Source organism: Cylas formicarius, unplaced genomic scaffold (genome assembly GCF_029955315.1).
Source record: "Cylas formicarius isolate icCylForm1 unplaced genomic scaffold, icCylForm1.1 PGA_scaffold_7__23_contigs__length_41026272, whole genome shotgun sequence".
In the NCBI taxonomy this organism is placed as follows: domain Eukaryota; kingdom Metazoa; phylum Arthropoda; class Insecta; order Coleoptera; family Brentidae; genus Cylas; species Cylas formicarius.
This window is the reverse complement of record NW_026844352.1, coordinates 7170939-7191990: the sequence shown is the minus strand read 5'-3', so window position 1 is coordinate 7191990 and position 21052 is coordinate 7170939. Positions and strand designations below refer to the sequence as shown.

The window sequence follows — 21052 nt, the reverse complement described above, 5'->3', positions numbered from 1 at the left end:
CTAATGATATATAGTCTGACTTCTATATGGGGTCAGTGTTGTGCGTACTAACCTATCAATTTTTTGCAAGTCAGTATCGGTCCATTCTAGAACCCCAAATGTGAACTCCACCGCTGGCATCGCCCAGGAATTAATAGCGGAGAGAGTATTATTTGCATTGAGTTCTGTTTTCAGTACAAGTTGAACTGAACTCTTCTGAACTACGTTTTTATATTTTCCTTCATCAGTTTTGTTTTGATGCTCAATACTTGCTGTAATTCAAGATACTTATAATTTTTTTCCGCTGGTAGGTGGTTTATTTCGACTCCATCTATGAGCTTCATTGTCTCTCCAGCAACCGAGCATCCTCTCTTTATGTGAGGAACCGCACATTTGTCCAGTCCAAACTCCTTCCCTATAGCCCTGCTAAAGCCGGCCACAATTTCCATTTGGTTGAGAAGTTGCTCGTTGTTGCTTCCATAACATTTAAGGTCGTCCGTGTACAATCCATGAGATAGTTTTTGCCCGCGCGTTCCATCAATTCTGTAGCCGTATGGGCTTCGGTTCAGCAAAGAACTAAGTGGGTTCAGGGCTAGACAAAACCAGAGTGGACTCATACTATCGCCCTGGAAAATTCCCCTTTTTATTTGTAGGTGCTGGGTTAGATATTCTTGCTGTTCATTGCGAACTCTTAATCTTGTTTTCCATTTCCCCGTCATGTATTGGAGTAGTTTGGCTGTAACGGGATCAATTTTATAAATGCCAAGAACACTTGTCAGCCAGCTATGTGGCACCGAGTCGAACGCTTTTTGGTTTTGGCGACAGATCGGTTTCTCTGCTTGGTTCTACCTTGGTTTGTAATTACTGCGTCAGTGATAAGCAGTTCTTTTGTGCCTTGTGTCCTTTTCTTACAACCAAGCTGTTTTGCTGCTAGGATTTCATTCTCAGCTACATGTTTGTCAACGTTCTGGGCGATTATTGACTTAAAAATCTTATACAACGTCGGTAAGCAAGTTATCGGGCGGATTGTCCCGATCTCCTCTTTTTGGTAACATTGTTGTTATACCTTCCATGAGAAACTCAGGCATCAGTTCTGGACTGTCGAGTATTGACTGGAAGTGGTAGGCTATTGCGTCGTGTAGTGCAGTGAATTTCTTCCACCAGTAGTTGAATTTTCTCTGGTCCGGGCGATTTCCAATTTGCTGAGTGTTCCACAGCTCTGAATATTTCTTCTCTAGTGATTTGCAGTTTTGGCATTACTGGTTTTCTTTCATTCCACTTAATTTCATCCTGTATCCAGTACGCATTTTCTTGGTGCTTTGCATGTCGTCCCCATATGTTTTCCCTAAATGTGAGCATGTCTTGGAGATTTGGTAGCTGTGTTTCTTTGCCTTCGTTCGAGATCTCTAGAGATCTGTAGAACTTACCCGGGTCTTCCTGGAAGCGCTGGTTACGTTTATGATAGCGTCGTATTCTCTCGCCAAGTATAGCTACTCTTAGTTTTTGTGTGTAAGTTGTTAATTGCTGGTGATAATCTGAGGCACTTCTGTTAATCTTGGCTTCTTTCGCGATGTTTTTAATTTTCTTTTGTGTTCTCTGGAATTCTAAATATATGATTGTATCTTTCTTATAGTTTTTCTTATGTTCTTTGTCTTTCTCTCTAGGGTGGGTTGATTTTTTATTATTAAGGTTTTTTGTTTCTTTTTTTGGTTTCCTGGTCAAGGAGACGACAGCATCCGCAGCACAGTAGGCCAGTTCATCGATTTTTCCCAGTGAGTCACACTGCCGCACCAGGTCCCGAAGAGCTGTGTTCACGGCAGCAACGGTCTTTCTAGATTCAGGTGAGTATTTTAATTTTGCTATTTTAGATCGTGCGGTTTTTTTCATACCATCGTATTTGATTAGAGATGCGTTTAGCGCGCTTTTCAGTTTTTCCATCCCCTCTCTATCATCATTCTCTTCCTGTGCCGGTATCTGTCCTGTGTCATCGTAGTGCTCTGACTGTGACTGTTTATATTCCGGTCCTTCGGAGTCTCTGCTTTGATCCTCTCCCTGTTGAGGATGGATTGTGCTCAGTGCGGCTTGCTTGATCAGAAAGTCGCTGGGCTTCGAACAGTAGGTTCGAGAATTTCGCTTGGCAGATCTCTTGCAGGCGTTCTCTGTATCCTGTCTTGTCTTGTCCATTGTGTGTTGCAAGGAGGTATGCGCGTATGAGTTCGAGATTGATCTCCTTAGTCCAGCGCATATGCCTTCCTTGTGTAGCCTCATTGACGAGACGCTGGTTTGCAACATCCAAGTCATTGTCGGGTGATGTGGGATTTCCATGGAATGTCGACCTTGTGGTGTCCATACGGGGGGGCAACGCCACTTGCTTCGTTGGCACCCCTATCTGGCTAATCTTGGGGACGTTTCCGAGAAGAGGTAGCAGCCGTCACTGCCTCTCCGCCCTGGTTTCTTCTTTTCGTTTTAGGAGCAATGGTTTAGTCTGCCCGGGCAGCTAACCCAGTATTAGCAAGGACAGACATTATTATTATTATTTGATTAAAAATGAAATTTCACCATGCTTTCGTTTTAAAGTTGACGATGATGAAAAATGAAAAAAAAATTCTCGTTTTTCACAGCATATTTTATTAATCTCAATTCCAAGTTCAGTTCTCCTTTCGACGTTAAAAAAAATTCCGTTGCTATGTACGTTCCTGTGATTTTTGAAAAATGATTTTCCTAGTGTTTTGAAAGAAGTCAATGAATAGTGTAAAATATAAAAAGTTCCACTAAATTATTAAATAGTCATTACTATTATCGATATCAAATATGAACTGAAATGAAAGAATAGATTAAATGAAATACAAAATGGCTGCGGATTTAAGATCTTCGACTGACGTGCAATGAATGTTCACCAATCATGTTACCAAGAGGCTGAAATTGAATTTTAATTTTATAAGAAATAGTCGAAAAGCGTACTTTAGAGCCTTAAGACTTCTTGCCATGAGATTATCGGTTAACCAAAAGCCTAAATTATATTAGCCAGAATGTGAGGACTCAGGTGGATGTACTGTTTATGGAGCGTGAAATACTCGACAATAAAACAGTTTGCACGAACTTCAGATTTAATAAACACAAAATTGCGGCACGGGAGCTTGAACTGCTAAAACTTCGGATCATCTTTGTCTTTGAGATTTACAATTGTCTCGCGCCTTTGGACTCCTTCTAGGTTTTGTACCCTACCTATCGACTTTATAATTTGAATAACAATAATACAAATTTCGAAAAATTAAAACAATAAATATATTGTTATAAATTAATAGAGATTATAGCTCTTGCTAAATGAAGTAAATGTTCTAATAGCACGTTGGTTGCGGTCCTATTAATGTGTCCATTGAAATGAAAATTGGCTTTCATACCATAGAGGCGCACTTTTATATTGTCGAAAAAATTTTACTGACAAGCATGAAACTTTTGTTGAGTTGTTACATTCGTTTATTGAACTCAGATTGGAATCATCCGAGTGTTCGAAGTGTTTTCGAAGTTTCGAATTAAAGATGCCAAGTGAGATCTTGGCGAAACGTCTGCAGGATTCCAGTAGGATGGAAGATTACTGTGCGTGTTGATTCTTGGATTTTAGGTCTGTGTATTACAAAAGTACTCAAATAGTCGCCAGTTTATTGACGTTTCAGTCATTCATGACCTTCTTCAGAATAATTAGTGTCTAGAAATACATTTAAAATAAAAAAATCAATTTTACAACCATACGCAATCTCAAACTTCCAAAACAAGTTCTCCACAAGACGGAAAAGCGGGGGAGAGTATCATCGTACCATTAAAACGTTTAAAAATACAGTGGGTTGTTGTTGCATATTATTATCTAAAAAGGTCTTTACGTTATAGTTTTGCCAAATTTGTCGAAATTTAAAAGGCTTACCGCTCTATTAAAATCCAAATGCATGTCGATATAAATTCTATAAAGTATACACACACCAATATGACAAGAAAAAGTTAAAACACCATTAAAAACCGACCTACGAGATACAAACTAAACGGAATAAAAATAATGCGGCTTTTTTACAGGAAGGAAATAATAAATTCATTTCCTAATGGGAAAAGAAACTATACATCTCTCATAACACTGCCCATAGCTTAAAAATTCAAAACGCTCAACCCCCCAGAATCTATGGGCTGCCTAAACTCCACAAGAAATCGATCCCCCTCAGGCCGATAGTGTCCTGTATCCAGTCACCTAAATATTTAAAAAACATTATTCAAAACATTATAAATAAAAGCAAATATTATATTAAAGGCTCTAAAAGTAAAATAAAAAATATTTTCATTTCAAAAAATTACACCCTAATTTTACTGGATTTCATTTCCCTATATACAAACATTCCAATAAACACTGTCAAAGAAGTGATCGCCAAAAAATGGGACAAAATCAAAACTTTTACAGACATTCCGCTCAGTGACTTTTTAGGAGCAATTGAAATGACATTAAATTCATGGGCGCATCAATTTCCAGCGCCATAGCCCAAATTGTCATGGAAGATTTGGAAGAATCTGTCCTAGATAACGTCAATTTTGATATTCCTTTTTTCTATGGATACGTTGACGATTGCATTGCAACCATTCCCAAAAACAAACAAAACGAATTCCTTCAACTGTTTAACAGTTATCACCCTAAAATCCAATTTACAATGAAAATAGAATCCTAAAACAGAATAAATTTTCTAGACTTGACACTGCACAACAAACAAACAGAAATCAGAACAGAATGGTACACCAAAAAAATCTGTTATTATTGGCCTGGCTGACCGTTCTATCAAACTCTCTGATCCGGATTTCAGACAAACAGCAATCGAAAAAGCCAAACTGGCACTCAAAGTAAAAATTATCCCCAAACACTAGTCAACAATATCTTCAAAAAACGCTGTTTTCTGTTTTCTGTTTTACAACGAAAACCAAAGAAACTCTGGAAAACAGGGAAAACAAAAAACAATTCCCTATATACCGGGATTTTAGCAAAATTTTCGCAAACCACAACATTACTGTTGCTCACAAGGGTTTTAATCTAATGAAGAACAAGTATAGCAAATTAAAAGACAAAATACCGGATGGGAAAAAAACTCATGTTGTTTACAAGATTCCATGTAACGACTGCGAGGGTGTGTATGTCGGTCAGACAAGCCAATACCTCAAAAGCAGAATAAATGGTCACAAATATGATAAAAAAAATACTACTGCGCTGAAGAGTCGCTGTACGGAGATGAAACATTCCTTTAATTTTGACAGGGTTAAGATCTTAAAAAGCCAAAAACAACACAAAAAAACAGGAAATATTGGAAATGATCGAAAACCAAAAAAACAAAAATGCTGTAAACTCAAAACCGACACTAAAAACTTGAGCAAAATATATTGCGATCTCCTGAAACAATCATTCAAATAAGTTTATTAACGGTTGAATTAACAATGAAATTTTGTCTTTTCTAAACGAACAACCCATATCACCGTTGCCCTTCCTTCAAGTCTCGCGGTCCCGACGATATTGGTGTGTATATACTTTATAGAATTTATATCGACATGCATTTGGATTTTACAAGAGTGGTAAGCCTTTTAAATTTCGACAAATTTGGCAAAACTAAAACGTAAAGACCTTTTTAGATAATAATATACGACAACAACCCACTGTATTTTTAAACATTTTAATGGTACGTGATGCTCCCCCCCTGCTTTTTCGTTTTGTGGAGAACTTGTTTTGTAAGTTTGAGATTGTGTATGGTTGTAAAATTGATTTTTTTATTTTAAATCTGTTTGTAGACACTAATTATTTTGAGGAAGGTCACAAATGACCGAAAAGTTAATAAACTGGAAACTTTTTGAGCACTTTTGTTGTACACAGACCTAAAACCCAAGAATCAACACGGGTGGTTCAATAAGAGTTTCCACATTACAATCTGAAATATTTTTGAAACGCCACTGTATTTGTTTATTATCATATGAACTTTCTAACCTCAAAACAAAAACAAAATTAGTCATGTAGCAATATACGACTGAACAACGTGTAAAAATTGTGCAAGCCTATTATGAAAATGGTCGATCATGAAAAAATGAATTTCAGGCTCTACGTGAATTTTTCGGCGTGCAAAATCGACCTTCTGAGAGAACAATTTGGAATGTGGTTCTAAAATTTTTTAGCAAACTGGATCTGTAACTAACCTCAAAATCCCTCAACGTGCTCGTTCTCGTCGGTCAGATCAAAATATTGCCAATGCTCGCGAAACTGTAGCTGAAGATCCAAACACATCGATCGCAACAAGTGGGCCTTACGTATTCAACCACACAGCGAATTTCAACAAAAGACTTGCATCTACACCCATATTAAATCCAAATAACTCAGGAGTTGAAACTTCGATATCATCAACAGCTCCGCGTGTTTGCAGAATGGATACGAGAACCAGGGGTTCATTTTCCAACGAAAATCATCTTTAGCGATGAGGCACATTTTAACGTTGGTGGCTTTGTAAACAAACCCAATGCTCGTATTTGGCGATTAGAAAATCCAAGAAAGATTGTTCAAAAAGCAATGCATCCTCAAAAAGTGACTGTTTGGTGCGCATTTTGGTGCGGAGGAATAATTGTGTTCGCTATCGAAACATGATATCTGATTTTTTCTGGGAGCAGTTGGAAGTATGGACATTGAAGATTTGTGGTTCCAACATGATGGAGCCACTTGTCACACATCCAGAGAAACGATGCAATTGCTGCGGGGCAAGTTTCCTGGTCGGATTATCTCACGTAACGGCGATATCAATTTGCCGCCGCGATCATGTGATCTTACTCCCCTAGATTTTTTTTGGGGTATCTAAAAAGCAGAGTTTATAGAAATAAACCAAATACTATTCCAGAGCTAAAACAGGAGATTAGACGTGAAATGGCCGGCATAGAACCTGAATTGTGTCAAACAGTGATACGAAATTTCAATAAACGAATTAAGTCATGCCCCACGAGTCGCGGGGGTCATTTGAATGACATCATTTTTCATACATAATTCTAATACACTAATCTAAAATGGCAAGTAAAAATGTGGGAACCACTATTATATATATATATATATATATATATATATATATATATATATATATATATATATATATATATATATATATATATATATATATATATATATATACATATTAAAAACTGAAACAGACACACCTCACTATTCCTAACTTGGGTAATTTTACTATAATTTGCAAACCAACATTAAAAAAAATCCTTTGTTCGAAATGAAGCTTGAAGATATTTGGACAGATAATTCGTCATAAATACGGCAAATAATAGGTCCCCTTGCGTGTAACAAAAACCTTTTCGTGCAAAATATACACGTCAATATATACAGTAAAATATTTCCATGTAACCACCCCTCCGATAAGGCGATGCCTAAAGGGTCAAGCCTAAAACCGGAATGCGGAAAAAATATAGTGATTCTCAACCGATAACATCTAATATTTTTATTATAGGATTCCGCACGACAGAGCATTTGGAATTGGGAGATTCTATACTCCACTCAGAGCAGTTGTGCAGTAACTTCGACCCAACCAAATGTTTTATGCGGTCATCTATTCGCTTTGAGGGAAGTCTTGGTAGGGGAAATTAAATCGACTGAGGCGTTCGCAGTCATCAGTTTAAGCGTTACGGAAGGCTATTATGAGTGACATTTTAAGCAAATATATGTGAAAATATTTATTTTATTTAATCTCAATAAATAATTTTTAAAGATGGGACACCAGAGTTGTTGTGTTGTGAGATGTAAAAATACCACCAGGAAAATTGTAAGAGCAAATTTTATAATTTTCCGACCGTTCAATGGAAATTAAATCAACGGAATCTCTGGATAGCTGCAGTTAATAGGTTAAAGTAAGTAATACCATAACCCCTAACACCATAAAAATAATTCGGAAAATTGTAAACCTTTCCAAAATTTGTAAGTTTAGTAAAAATTAATAATTGTTTTGAATTCTCTAATAAGGGAAAGCGAATTTATTAACGCTTAAAATGATATTAGGATTAATAAAAATGCAGGCGTATATATATTTTAAAAAAATGTATAAATTAAAAAAAATTACGTTAAAATTTTTTAATATGCTACACATGCAATTTGTTTGTTTTGTGTTTACCATTTATTATATTATGAAAAAAAAGTATTAATGTCTGCAAGAATTCGTAAACACTTAAGTTTCAGTTACCTGAGTAAAAAAAAAATCAATTTTGTAATCAATTCCTTCACTAGTGGGCTAAGATTTAATAAACATGTATTTTTGTAGTGTAGTGAATATATTTGTAGCGATCATTTTATTGGAGGTAAAAAATCAGAAGAGTTGAGTCCTAGCTAAATTCTAATTCTAAAAACTAACCAAAACTAATCAAAACTATATTTCCTTCAATATACAAGTGTTCGAAAGTAAATGAATCTTCTGCTATTAACAGGTAAGAATTATATGGTAAAACTATTTCAACGTCAATAACATGATAATAATAATTTTATATTTTCAGATTCAAGCGCGTAATGAATCGGCGGATGAAAAACAAATCTTTAACATCAAATCCTGAGTGCAAAGTTACCGAATCGATAGAAGTGGTGACTGAATTCCCCCAAGTTATGCTTTCAAAAGTTGACCAAGAGTGTCAAGTAGATTTTATGCAAAGTCTGAAGTACAATCTCAAACATTCATTTGTAATCGTTTTTTCAAAGACGATATGTGTCATTCTGAAACCCAAACAGAAATTTTCGAAGATTCCAGGCTATTAAAAATTTATTGTGGTAATAATAATAAAAAAATTGGAAACAAAAAATCTGGCACTCCTCATAAAACGTTTGTTGATACGGAAAGTCAAACGGATAATAAACATGGATTCCATGTTTTCGCATCAGTGACAAAGGATTGAGGATCTGGCAGGTGTATCATTCGATAAATTTAATTTCTTGTTGACGAAAATACGTTCACCACGAAAGTGTATCGAAAAAAGATCGACTATTGATTTTTTTAATAAAAATAAAAACCGGATTAACATTTTCAGGACTTGGTGTACTGTTCAGTGTTCATAGAACAACAATTTCAGCATTTTTTTATGAAACTTCAACATCTAGCTAGGGCGACCAGAAATTTAGTATTTTGGCCAGATATTGACTGGAAGTGTATTCAACACATGGGTTTTAGATTTAAAAAAATTGTCAAAAGTTTTAATGAAATCTTTTAGAATTCGGAAATGGACACTGAAATATCTAGAAAAAAATAGGATTTACAAAGAACAACAAAGGCCAATTATTTTATTGGATGAATCCTGGTTCGACACTTATGATACCCAGGAAAAGGGTTGGGTTGACTCAACTGATAAGTGTAAAACAAACGCGCAATCAAAAATAGGTAGAAGAATAACTATTTTGCATGCTGGCTCTAAAGATGGTTGGATTCCAAAAGGACTTTCTCTGTCTCCTAAAAATAATAAAGATTCTCCTCTGGATTACCATGAAGACACCACCGCTGATTTATTTGAAAGTTGGTTTAAAAACAAACTAGTTCCAAACATTCCTCCTAATAGCGTCATTGTAATGAACAATGCAAGTTATCACAGTAGACAGTTGACTAAAACCCCTTCCTCATGTGACGCAAAAACAATAATCCGAAACAACATGTATAATAACGTCATTTATTTTCACAAAGATTATAACAAAAAGCAATTAATTGAGGTTCTACAAAGCTTGAACCTACAAAAGGAATACGTCTGTGATAATTGGGCAAAAAATCTAGAGCATACAGTTTTAAGGCTTCCACCTTACTACTGTATATTTAATCTCATTGAACATGTTTGGCACCAACTGAAATCTGCCAATCGTCGCCAATGTCCTAAAACTTATAGAAACCGAAATTTTTAACATCCCTCCACAAAGTTGGGCAAATTCTGTTAAACATATAGAAAAAGCAGAACAATCGTATATCCATATTGCAAATAATATAGAACAATTTTAAGTAATTTAAGTAGATAATAAAAATAATTTGTAACTTTATTTTAGATTTAAACATAAATAGATATATAAATAAATAAATATTGTTTAGTATCTTTCCCAACAAAACCCCAGAAAATTAAATTCTAAGGAAAGTACGGACCTGTTCGGTCATATTTCATTGTTACAACTTGGTCGGGTCTCTCCTTAATTCATAACAGTTAGTCACTTTCTTATATCTATGAACAGACTTTACCAAATTGCGAGTTGAACCTTCTTCATAGAGAGCATTAAGTACGCCACAAGGAATTCCACGAAAGCAATGCGTTGCGGATTTTGAATATCCATGAACCGAAAACTTTATAATTGACTAACCGTGTGGCGAAATGTAGTTTTTCACTTTTTTAAAGGCGTTTTATTTTTAGTTCTAGAAATATTTTGTAAAAAACTATGGTTCTAAAAAAAAACGGTGTGTGCCAAATCAACTCTGTTGATTTGGCACACACCGTTTTTTTTTACCATTTTTAACTAACCATAAAAGTTTATGTAGCTGTAATGGCGGGTCGATTCAGCCCAAAAAATACCTACAGATGGATAAGCTCATACAAAGATTAGAATGACATGACAAACTAAGCAAAACTAACCAAAACTAACCAAATGTTTATTTACAAATATGGGCAACCTATTCTGCTCCAGAGATGTAAACATCAAACTTAAGATCAGATGACCAGATGTCGTGTTATCACAATCATGGAGGCATAGACAGCCATATAGGCATAGGATAATATAGCAGCCCTTACAGTAAAAATTCATGCGCTCGAGGTGACGATGATATTTTCGTACAGAAGGCACTGCAGTACATACACACGCAATTTCACACTGAATAAATAAAAACAGTACTATAAATAAATACTGATTTTGTACATCTGCTTCGTCGATTGAGGACAACTTGTGTTGCAAAAATATAATATGCACAACTTGGCTTGGCTCGAGAGTACATGTAATTGACTTGTAGGTATCCTACATACCTTCTATAAATAACTATTTAGTACAAGTTTTTGGATTACATTGCAAGTACCATTTTTTTTTCTAGACTTATCCAATGTCATTATCCAGGTATACATTTAATTTACATTTTAATTTTTAGTTTACCAAAAGATGAAATTGTAAGGAAGCAACGGATAACATTCCTTGTCGAGATGCCAAGGCTGATAACTTTAGAAGAGCATTCATTTTCAGTAAAGGCTTTATTAATTAATTCATGTATTTATTTATTTATATTTTTTCATTGTGTTCATTCTTTTAACGTGGCACTATATCTTTTGTGAACTTCAAAATAATTAGTAGAACACTATGTAAAATGCTATTATAATAATAAACCTCAATCATGTCTAAAAAAACCACAGACTTCAGTATGCATCTGGAAAAAAAGAGGCCATCTTACTTCTAAAATGTGAGTTTACACGTTTAAAACATTTCGAGCATTTAGTTATCTACGTTATAAATTATAGCTAAACTATTGTGTGAATTGACACTACCATCTAAAGCCCTGTGGACAAGGTGCAATTTCTGCATGTATTTCTGCATCTCTTTTTAGCAGGTAACAATTGCTGCTTAAAATGTTTAAATTTTTAACTGTCAATTTTTTATGGTAGACCCGATGCCATCTTTCCGAGCAAGCTTGCTTATTTTAAAGGAATTATGATTTTTAATGTTTTTTTTTTTAATTTTGATACAATAAACAATATTTTTTAGGGTTAATGTTAATATTAAATGGTTAAACTTTATGCAAAAATATTTACTCCACGCACATATTTTTTGGATGTATAAGAAAAATCCATAATCCCAATACTAGAACCGAGAAAAATCAGGATGTTTCTTTGAATTACTGAATAAAATATATTAATTATATTAATTCTCTGAAAATAATTTCTGTGCAAATTTAAGGTTGATGTAGGTTTCTACAATACCTACAATTTTTTAACCAAATTGTCCATTGGCACTTTTCATAAATATATATGTGGGAGGCGAAACTTTCATGTGCAATTACTTGCGATGAAGTAATGGACGTTCTGCCTATAGGAGATGTTTCTTGAACATTTTTTCCACTTAGATACTTTGAGTCGATTTACACGCATAAATCTGCATGGCTTAAAGAACAAAAACGCCAAATTCCTTACAGAATTATACTGACGCCGATGCGGGTGCTGCAATTTCGCATACTGTAAACCCAGTTTTTCCATCAACCTCAGAATTTTCCAGCACTAATTTGCCACATAAGTGGAATTTTGATACGAACTCAGGTTCCTGGACCAATTTCAAATTATTCATCAGTGGAGTTGTTCTATCAACCTCCAGATTTGTTTAGCACTAAATTGGGACCAGTTCCTAGTAGTAGACAACGAACAAAGATGACTTAAAAAGACTCCAGGCTTTCGAAACATGGGTATATAGATGCGCACTTAGAGTTTCTTGGACGGAAAGAGTGACTGATGAAAGCTATCTTGCTTATCTGGTGTATGTTATGCGCGGACAAATGCTACAGTTAATAATACAAGGCAAAACAAGGGCGGGAAGAAGATGCAGTTCATGGCTGAAAATCTTAAAGGAGAAAGCAGACGAATCGAAAACAGGAATCATCATGATGATAGCTTACTTCCTAAGAGGATTAGAAAGAAGAAGGGTACATTTTGCAAAATACTATCGAAAAATGCCATTACCAAACTGAATTAACGAATTATGAGCAGCCATGTTCGTTGTTGAGTGACTTAAACCCTTATTGGTTAAAAGTAAGATTAGAAATGGCGGGTCTGATACAGTTTGTCGCACGTCGAATATCGGCGAGCATTTTATATATCTATTAGCTATATGGATAAATGTTTCGAGCCCGGTATATCGATCTTGTTACGGTTCAAAAATGCAGCTTCCATCGCGCATTCAATAAACATTTATAACACGAACGAGTTGCGTTCAACCAACACGTAGCCGCATTAAAAAGAAAAGGAAGATATATCGACCAGTTCCTTCTCGGTGCCAAGTTTTCACTTAGAAACAATCTGATGGGCAAACAAAGTCGTCACGTCGTCTTCAATAATTTCATTTTTAAAAGCATATCAGGAACACCGGACACGAAAACTTTCAAACCAGATTGAAGATAACAAAAAGCAGCAGGGCCAGAGACAATAAAAATTTTAGCGAAGGTAATAAAACGACAGACGTTACGCCCCTTAGGAGCTCAACTTTACGATTCGGGCACTACAATATTTATATGAATAAAGGATGCACTTACGTACAATAGACGTGAGGGAAATTTCGAACCGCACGAGTACGGTCGATTTGTTATTATTTCTTGTTTAGAGCCTCTATCGGGCGTGCGACTTCTTACTGATTTTTAGTGGCCACAAAAGACTCGGATTTATCGTTTTGCGCGATTGACATTTTTATGATCGACGCCGATCCGTTAGATACTGAAGTGACAGCCTGAGTTTAACGGCTTGCTGAAGAAAAACATTTAATTTGCTACTTTTGCAAACCTTCAAATCTTTATGGGTATAGAAATAAAGCAGAAGTTATAGTTTCAATAACAGTAACAAAACTAAATATCACTACAAATCAGCAGAATGGGAAATCTGATTAACAGTTTCTGTAAAACAATAAAAACTAGTTTTATGTTAGGTTAGGTGCAATAGATAATGAAGGGAAAAATGTATACGAAACTGACAACTGGTGAATTGCCAGCCTTACCGAAACAGTAAAAAAGTAAAATAGTATATTATACAACAAGTGTGGCAAACGGCAATAGCAGTATATTATGCAACAACTTTTTCTACGACCGTCACGAAAAAATAACAATTTAACAAATAAAAAATAATAAGAAATTACATACTATTCAAACAAAATATTTACTAGTGGCCATTAAACCTATTCGTTTATCGTTCCGATCGGTTCTGCTATTGTTTTTCTTTTTTAACTCTGTACGTTAAACAGAGAGATATGTATAATTGGATATGTCATTTAAACAACGAAATAAACACAATTTTAAAACGATATGTTGTTTATTTAATTTTTACAATTGATCATTAAGTAGTTTATTTAAAGTAATTGGAAGAAAAATCCAAGGAAAGAGGATTCAATATTGTTTTGTTTGAACCGATGAGACATGGATATTTGAAAATGGTGCAATTAGCAAGATATTAATTTAACGACTGTAAAAAATCAATAAAGTTCATGGGGACCGTATGTAAAATTTCTGTGGGAAACTTAAATTGTAAATGTCACTTTACTTACCGACTAGTCCACTAGATTTTAATTGTAGCTTATAGCACGTAGTATTTAAATTGTCTGATATATTGCGTAACATTTTTTGGTCTATTAGTTTTTGGGTACATTTTTGCAAAATAAGACGAATACATTCACTGACATGGTAAAGTGACTCTTCCCACAAACTAGATCGGTGTGTAATTAGGTATTTTAAAGACGGGATTCGAAAAACGACTTTTTTTAAGTCCTTTAGTTTTGGGCGTCTGACATGACCGCCAGAATTGACAAACGTCAAAATTCAAGCGATGGTAATATATCCGATTGCTCGTGGGTAATATCTCGGAAATGACTAAAGGGGCTTTCAGTCGTAGGTAACAAAACTGACACCGCACGCGGTGTATATTTGGGTATTTTTGAGACTACAAGAATTTCATCATAGTACCTCGAATTTGGAAAAAAAAACTATTTTTATTATTATTATTATAAGGACCTACAATCTATAAAGCTATATATACCTACCAAAACATAAGAAAAAAACAATTTTAGTTCTAAGATCGATCATTCAAATTAGAGCCAGGACAGGTGCACATTGTTTATGACTCAGTATATGTACCTGCTGAAGCTCAGACCAGCAAGCAAGCAGACCATGGTAAGAAATAACCAATGGTTCGATTAAGCAAGGACCAGGCTGCCTAAATATTTAAAAAATTAGCAGAACTTACGCCAATATAATAATAGGAACCAAAAAAACGCTTTCAAGGGGTATTTTTGCTCAACATTTTTAATTCTGAAGATCATTCAATGCATCATGCAATGTTAGAGCAAAAACTGGGCCTATTGTTTCTTAGTACTAAATAGCTCAGAATAAATACCTACTGATACTGTCTAGGTACCCACAAGCGCAGGAGCGCAACTTTTGCATTAATAATATATGACGGAAAATATAAAATACCAGTTTAATGTATTATGAAGTTACTAAATATTATATAATAATGAAAGATTCGGGTAAGAAAGTATTGTGTATCCTCAAGGCTGTGAAATTGATATATTGTGATAGTTTTGCTTAATTTGGCAGCTACGTACGGGTGTAGCAGGAAGTTCAGAGTTCAAAGTTACGAACAAACTGTAAATTGTCAGATCTCGGATGTAGTAAAATGTTTCCGGTCAAATTGTTCTGCGTGTGACTCGAAATTAATTTTAATTTAGATGCCAACCAGACGCACTCAACATGTGGAAAATTTCACTTATAACTGAAATTCGGCTAATACACCCGGCAAAATGTAATTTGGAATGCATTTCACACATGAAAATCATATTAAATCACCGTTAGAGCAGATAGGACTTTTGTGAAAACCGTCGGGACATGGTGTGGGCAATCATGTATAACGGTAATTGTTGATTAAACCATTCATGCTCTTTTCGGTAAGTAATATTAAATGAAAATATAGACTATTATGAACGAGGAATTTTGACATAGATAAAGGGCAAGTAAAATTTGTGGTTTATTGAACTATTCACAGTTAACATTTATTAAGATTATCTATTTATCTATGGACAGTTAAGATTTTGTTATATATGATGTAATATAAAAAGTCTTATAAAAGTGTTTTTTTTTTATATTTCAACACAGTCAACTCGAATGTTGTCACACTTGGTATAACGATTGCGAAAATCAGAAAAGTGTTTTATCCCGTGCTCTAAAACCATTCGTTCAAATCAATCAACAGAATCTCATTAAAATCAAATTAATCCAACGAAGGGGATACTGGAGGATATTAAAAAATACGTCCACCGAAATATGCTTTCGAACAGGAAGGTTATTCCAATGAAACAGGACATCCACGTCTGAGTTTCTCCTTATTTTCTTTGATAGAATCATTCAGTTTTGCTTAGTTGATTTGCTAATCAGATGACCAGATTCACCTCTGAAGTCTTGCTTCAGATCTGTTGTCATCATTCAACATTTTTCCCTTCCTATAAGGTACTGTAGTATAGTGCTCTTTTAGGAGACAAAGGGAAGATGTGGGGGCGTAATGGATCGTAACATCTGAAAGCAGCGCCAAGCCTGAACAAGGAACAGAAGGTCAAGAAAAGAAAAAAAGAGCTTTTAAATATCACTTCAAAAAAATATACTTTCTAGGATTAATTACTATGTAAAGCATAATAAAATCCTTCACTGATAATTATTTAACGCTCATAAATTATATAATTTAATTGAATTATTATGCCATAGAATATGTAAGTAATTTATATTACGTGAAAGTACTGACCACACTTCGAAGATTTAGTTTAATCAGGTATCGGGACAAGGAAAGCACCAGGAAATTAAAGCGGATTTATTGTTCTCGATGCCGGTTATCCGAGTAGACTAGTGGAACATTTCGCTTAGCAAAAAGTCTACGACTGGAGAATGTGCACACAGAGCTGCTAGTAACGCTATAGTGTTCCAAAATGTAATTCTTCACACACTATCCATTATGTGTTGCCAACATAAACGTTTAATTGAGCGTTTAATATAACTCCATGATATAATTCATGTATAAAAAGAATTAAGTTAACGGCTCTATTTTACTATTTTAATTGAAATGCTTTAATAATGATAATAATGATATCGCCTTCATTCACGAAAATCAAAAGAAAAATAGGCATAAAGAAAAGCAATACATAAATAACAGTACATCGAAATAGGTAAGAGGAATAAAGTAATAGCAAAAAAATAAATAAATAAGAACTAAAAGTTCAGATTTTCATGAAATTATATATTTTCACATGACAATTGCTTCGACAACACCATGTCTTTATCAAATCAATCAATTGTCATGTGAAAATATATAATTTCATTTCATTTCAATTTTTGAAAGAAGTAATAGTAAAAACTTTAGAAGCAATATCCAAATATCCAAAACTTTGATTAAAAGATATTTTTAATATCTTTTACCGTTCATTTTTTCCGCAGGCCTTGCTGAAGCACCCTGTATAAAAGATTTGCACTATGACACCGAAACTGGCATTCCAGTGTTTACGGAAAACATTGGGTGTACCGGTGAAGACCTGTTCACCTAATTTTTATGTTTACATTTGCATTACATGCATATGTACTATGTAAATAATTTTACTTGTGTGAAGTTGGCAACGAATTAGGGAAATTGGCGTTTGCACCAATATTTTAAAAAAATCTAAAAATTTCCAAAAAAAAAAGCTTATTAAATAACCAACTTTGGGATGGTCATCCGGGAGACTATTAAGAGCTAAGCCTCACATTTCCTAGCTGTCGCCAATGACAAGTCAAGTCGTCAAATGCGTTTTTAGAATTAAGCTGAGAAGACATTTTTTTTTTAACTAAAATACATGGCATATGGCCGGCATTGACCCAAAAGCGTATGCCTACCTGAAAGATATTTTCTATATATTCAAAACATTTTCTATTGAGAAAAAGAACTAAAAAAAGTGAAATTCGCATAGTCGCATGACACTTATTTCATATTTTATTAAATAAATTAATCCAACTCTGATAAATCTCAACCTATGCAAAAGCATCGATTTAGTTATAGCATAGATGTTAGTTGTATTATACCAACTCATCTCTGTAATGAATATTGTGTCCTATAATATGTAAAAAAGTTCTGGCAGGTAAAATTTAAATATTGAATTAATTGTTTATTATAACACTTACCATCGACTATTTTTTATCACGCTGTTATTAGCTTCACTTGTAAGTAACCTTGTAAAGGAATCTTCTGCTTCCGGAAGTTCGCATTTAAAATGTCCTTTCTGTCCCCGTTTTTTACATATGTTTTTGATTTTTTCAAAAAATTTTCTTCTTTTGCTATTACTCAGAAAAAAAAATCTTTATGATACCTTTGACGGCAGCTATAAAGTTCTGAAGGCAGCTATCCAACTGTCCCCACCACCAACGCCAATTTTTACATAAATTTTTCATTTTTTAAAAATTCGTCTTCTTTTCTCATTACGATAGTTTGCTGTTCGGGATTCCGTTCGTGAGGCGTAATTTTTAAAAGTATCCAGCATGACTCTCCCAAATATTGTTATTTAATATGCAACTTTCAGTTTTAATAAAAATATTGGTGCAAACGCCAATGTCCCCAATTTGTGGCTGGAAATTCGTTGCTAACTTCCCACACGTCATAATTTTCATTTGAGAAATTTCTCTTATAAATACTCAATTTTTTTTTATGTCATCAAGTGATGTTAAGCGATTCAGTGAACGGGGAGAAATAGAACAAATCCTGAAAAATTATCTGGTCGTTTACTTAATTCGACTGCGGCAATATGCAAATGACAAAATATTGCTGAATTATTTAAAATGCAAATGTCCTAGTGCCATATATAATGCCTCAATCACAGAAGTGTTTAAATGTATTTAAATGCACATAAATTTTAGGCGGCGTCGTTCTGTAAGTGAGATGGCTGGTTATGAATTCGTTTCTTTCACTTCCCAAAGAATAATGAACTTTATGCGAATTTTAAGCCCCGCTTGTGCGACAATGGTTGTCGTCCGCTTTTAACAAGCTCGCTTTTCGGAATTTTATTTTTCGAGTTCGAAAAAAAATGGAATTAAAAAAACACCTTTTAAGATTTTTAAAATGTAGGTGTTTTCTTTTTAAGGAATCAGAATTAAATTTTTAGTTTTGTTGTCTCTCCAATTCGAAAATACAAGATTTAATTATATCTAGTACAGTATACAACAAGTTTAATAAAACGTCACTTCACGGAAATAAACGAGTGACTGAAAAAGTTTATCAATGTGTTGTGTTGTGTTGTGTTGTGTTGTTTTTAGGTATATTTTTGAACTACAACACTTGAGGTGTGGAGTAATCATTAGAACTGACGAACGTCAAGATGCAATCAGTGACTAAAATTTACCGAAAACGATCCGATCTCCCCCAAATCAGTGGCCAAAGTACCGAAACCGTCCGAAATGACAATTGTTAACCAAGCTGACCTCGTAAAGTGACACACACGAAAAGTGATTTTTCATTACACTCCCTTCCTCATACTTTTTCTATTCTTTTGAGTGTATATGTTGCTTTAATTTTTGGATTTATATATATAAGGATTACGTTACCAACATTTAAATTTCATGATTTTATAAAAAAAAGTGTGTTAGTACAGCAACGTTATTTTATATAATATAAACAAAATTTACCTAAGATTCTGGACAATTGAAATATATTTCTAAATAACAGTCATTTATGTTATTTATTTATTATATCAAGAGACCTTTAAATTATTATTAGTTCCCTTTTAACTATGTTGCTCATTAATTAATATTCATATTAATTTATTTATGGCGATGGTAAGTAGTTTTAAAGATAATTTCAGCGAAGGTTGAAATTTAAAACTGATTCATTCTGCTTATTACTTATTATTGAATATTTCAGAATTCATTTCCATGTCCGTTGTCCGACAACAGACACTAAACATCATAATATCGTCTATTATCCCAATAGGATACGTGCATTTTAGAAGATTTAATTTTTATTTAATTGAATATTAAAATACAAATTGTCAAATACAAATTGCAAACTATATAATAATACTTAAAAATACGTAAATTTGTAATTGCGATGGTTCACTCACCCGCAAAGTTAATCCCAGAACTCACTTTAAGTCAAGTCAAGTTTTATCCAAAGTTTTCACTGCCAGGGGTTCACAATTAGTAACTATAATCTTGCACTAAGAATGTTTAATATCTGTGGCACGAAAACTACATAAAATATTACAAATTATCTACCTAAAATTATTTACTCACAAAATTCTCATAACCTAAATATATATATAAATATATAACCTGTCCGACAATTTTCCGACAGAGATATCGCGGAAACCGCAGGAAAATTCCGGTAGACACGGAGCTCGGGGGTTAAACAGCGACTGTGGTGTGACGTCGCAACTGTTTTTCACGATTCCAGAATCTGCCGACAGTTGGCGCAGCGCGCGTACCGTTATCCTTCGATTATCCTCATAGGTGTCTCACGCGATATCTTTCAAAAGCTGTCAAAGTTCGTGGCAATCGCTATGCGCGAAACTTTTGCATTTCTAGAGTTTTCGTATAGACATCTTCCTTCCTGTTTGTTTGAACACTATATTTTATCAACCCTTTTTAACGCATATTGTACCACGATTCATGTCCGAGCCTTTTAGTACATTTTGCAGACGATAACCACAGTATAGTTGTTGGAATATCAAAAGACAAGCTAAAAAGAAGTAAGACAAACCAAATAAAGTTAAATAATGATATTGATGATTGAACTAACCAACCAAGTTTATTGACCAAAAACTAGCCTGGGGTAGACACCCTAGATTGTATTTCCAACAAACTCGATTTATACTGTTTTCTGCTAAAAAACTTTAGATATGGAAGTATCTTCTGGAAAGACTTAATATAACATTCATTTCGCACAAAAAAGCAGTCAAGTGGTTATGAGTAGCCTGAAATCATGTTAAAAGTTAAAAGTTTAAAAGTTATTTATTTCATTAACATTAAATGCAGAACTCGAAAGAACGACAATTAATAAATTGGAAACAATCAATAACTGCAAGAATTAACCTTACGAATTTTGCGGCTGATTAAAAAAAAGTAAATTTTGATATTAACCACTTAATTGTCGACGATAAGGGTAATTTCTACATACATATATCAGGTCAGGTTTCCTACCGCATTATACATATGACATTTTAACGTGATGAAGTAGCAAGTAGCCGGTTAACCAAAAGTAAAAATTAAATGAAACGAACGTTGGGATACTCCTAGATGTACATTGTTAACAAGTGTTCAAGTTTACATTGAGCTGAAAAATA

General features: G+C 34.1%; 1 protein-coding gene across 1 annotated transcript in view; it reads right to left on the bottom strand.

Moving 5' to 3' along the window:
• Positions 1-20091, bottom strand: part of LOC132704757 (uncharacterized) — a 381739-nt gene extending 361648 nt beyond the window's left edge. The window contains exon 1 of the mRNA XM_060674976.1: positions 19832-20091. The gene's annotated coding sequence lies outside the window, so the exon portion shown is untranslated. The remainder of the gene's footprint in view (positions 1-19831) is intronic.
• Positions 20092-21052: the final 961 nt, after the last annotated feature.